General features: G+C 51.9%; 1 pseudogene; it reads right to left on the bottom strand.

Moving 5' to 3' along the window:
• Positions 1–2352: 2352 nt before the first annotated feature.
• LOC102248779 overlaps positions 2353–3031 on the bottom strand; it is a 2641-nt pseudogene continuing 1962 nt past the window's right edge.

Raw genomic sequence — 3031 nt, 5'->3', positions numbered from 1 at the left:
GACTGTGATCTCCTGGTTCACAGGTCGATGCTCAACCACTGAGCCACGCCAGCTGGGCTAAAATTTCTATCTTAAAGATCATTTTAAAACACATTTCCTGTCTTTGTTGCTAAGTAGCTAGAAATACAACTAAGTTTCTATTGATTTTTAGGGAGTAAGGAGATTTCATTTCACTCAAATGATTGATATGTAGATTCGTGTTTTCTGTACACAACCACTTCCTGAAGATGACTGGTTTCTTCCCCCCATCCTCACTGTGTATGTGTGTGTCTGATCGCCCAGGGCCTTCCGTGTAATGTGGACCAGAGGCAGGGGTAGCTGGCACCCCGGTCTGGTTTCTGGCTCTAAGTTGTTTGAAGATACTCCTCATCAATCTGAATCGTGTCCCTTTTGTTCTTACACTGCCGGCCTCGACTGCTCTTCTGGACTGAGTTACGTCCTTCCATCTGCAAATTCCAAACTCTGTGTTTGAGCCTGAACTCCCAGTGCGTCAGAAGGTGATGGTGGGTGGAGACGGGCCTTTGAGGAGGAAGGTGTGTTAAAAGGAGGCTGTGAGGTGGGCTCGGAACAGAGGCTTCTAAAGGGCTGCGGGGTGAGCGAGACACTGGCGGTGTTTTCACAGCGTCCCCACGGATCGCGCTTTGGGCATCTAGTGTGGGGACACCGTGGAGAACGGTCTTGCGGTTCAAACACTTAGGCCGTCGGACAGCTTCTCCCAACCTGGACCGTCCTCAGCGTCCCCCCCCCCCCTTCTCCTGTGCCAGGTAACAGGACAGCGAACACAGCGCAGGCGCCAGGCACTGAGCTAGGCTCGGAGGCGGCACCATCCAATGACACGTGTGTCCTCCTTCAAGGAGCTCGGCCTCGGGGACGAGAGAGCAGAGGCAGGAGCGGCACGGCTGGCTGCACACCGCTCAGGGGGGGCCAGCGCTGCTCTGGGCCGCAGCATTCACCATTAACCCTAATACCTCGGCCAGGGGGGGCTGGGGGCGCTGGCTGGCATCCTTTGATGTGCTTCCCACTGCCCGTGTCTGTCTTTGTCTTGAATCATCTACTTGGGTCTTAGACATCCAGGTCCCTATTCTAATTGTCTTTGTTCAACTGCTTCTCATGGATTTGTTTGGCTGGTTTCCTCCGCTTTCTTCCAGCTCCACTAAATTCACGCTCTGCCTTGACCCTGTACCTGGTGTCCCTGGCCACGCCCTCTCCAGTCTGACCCGGGAGTAAACGTTCCGGATCTTCCTGCAGGGCCAGTGGGGTGCTGACTGGCCGGGAGGGGGCAGCTCAGTGGGCTCACATGTGCCTTTGAAAGTCTCACAGCTGGTTTGTTCTCCCACAAACAGTCTCTCCCAGTTCAGAGGGTGGGCCTCGTGTTCCTGAGCTGATGGAGCTGCAGCAGGAATCAGCTTGCTTTTTTTTTTTTTTAAATCCTCACTCAAGGACTTTCTTTTCTTTCTTCCTTCCTTCCTTCCTTCCTTCCTTCCTTCCTTCCTTCCTTCCTTTCTTTCTCCTTCCTCCCTCCCTCCCTTCTCCCCTCCCCTTCCCTTCATTCCAAGGGGGGAGAGAGAGGCAGAGACTAGGTTGCCCACGCTTTGTGTCCTTGGTGTGTGGCACAGTGCCTAGCATAAAGTAGGTATCAGTACACATTCATCAAATAAAAGAGGAATTGAGCCATTAAAAAAAAGAGAGAGACAAAATGTAGAAAAGCAAGCAAGACTTTATTGACCGAAGCAAAAGTTACTGCGGACAACGAAATAGGAAGAGCCTAGAAGAAGCCACAGGAGAGCCCTGGCCAGGCTGCTGGCTCACTGGGAAGTCGAGAACAGGGGTCTGGGGGACAGGCTCAGGGGTCAGCCAGGACGAGCGGCCTCTGCCCACGGCTCCCCTGGTGGCGAGTCTCCTGGAGGTTAGCAGATGCCTGCCCGTGGGGGAGGAGAGGGAGGGAATGGCACTGAGTGCTCCCTGGAGGGGGAGCACCTGTGACCTGCCTTTTCAGGGGTTTAAAAGGCTGGGTGTTTAGGGGAGGTTTTAGGGGTGAATCAGTAGACTATTTATTCATCAGTTTTTTGCTGATGTGCCAAAATGAGATTTATTCTCTTACTTTGCCTGTCCCAGGGTGTGTGGCTGGCAAATGGCACTGAATGGATTTCTGTTATCGTCTCCCTAAGTTGGGTGATTTAAGCGATCTGCCCTCTGGTTGGGAGAAGTATAAACCATTTACTCCAGTCTGCTTGGCCTAGGGCAGGGGTGGGCAACCCCTGGCACGCATGCCAAACATGGCACGCCAGTAACTTTTGCTGGCACGCGAAACCCTCTCTTATAATCTTCCATTTACAATTTTTTTCTTTTTTCTTTTTTTTTTTTTTAAGAGAAGTAAGCTTTATTTCCTTGTTTCTCAAATAGAGTTGGCTGAGCTGGTTGCTTTTTGGTAATTAATCAAAGAGACCAAATCCCATATCCTTGTCTGACTCCTCCGACTCTTCCTTTGCTTCAACCTTGGCTGGGGCTGCAGCAGCAGCAGGAGCAGCAGTGGTGGCAGTGGCCACAGGGGCAGCAGCCACAAAAGCAGATGGATCGGCCAAGAAGGCCTTGACCTTTTCAGCAAGTGGGAAGGTGTAATCAGTCTCCACAGACAAAGCCAGAGCTCGCTTGTACCCATTGATGATAGAATGGGGTACTGAGGCAACAGTTGGGTAACCAATCGGAAGGTATATGTTGTCAACATTGCGGAAACCCTCTAGGAAGTGGGAATGCAGTTTCCTCTGTGATGTCAAGCACTTCCGGGTTATAGATGCTGCCACTGTCTAACACCTGCTGGATGATCAGCCCAAAGGAGAAGGGGGAGATGCTCAGCATGTTCAGCAGTGTGACTGCACTGGTTCCCACTTTGTCTCCAGTCTTAATCAGCTGTACATCACTCAGGATTTCAGTGGTGCCCCTGGAGATTTTAGTGGTGATGCCTAAAGCCTGGAAGAAGGAGGTCTTCTCTGGCCCCAGACCAGTGTTCTGGGCTGGCACAGTGACTTCACAC

This window comes from Myotis brandtii, unplaced genomic scaffold (assembly GCF_000412655.1).
Source record: "Myotis brandtii unplaced genomic scaffold, ASM41265v1 scaffold1185, whole genome shotgun sequence".
Classification (NCBI taxonomy): domain Eukaryota; kingdom Metazoa; phylum Chordata; class Mammalia; order Chiroptera; family Vespertilionidae; genus Myotis; species Myotis brandtii.
Note: the sequence above shows the minus strand (reverse complement) of the source record. Positions and strands in the feature narration are given on the sequence as shown.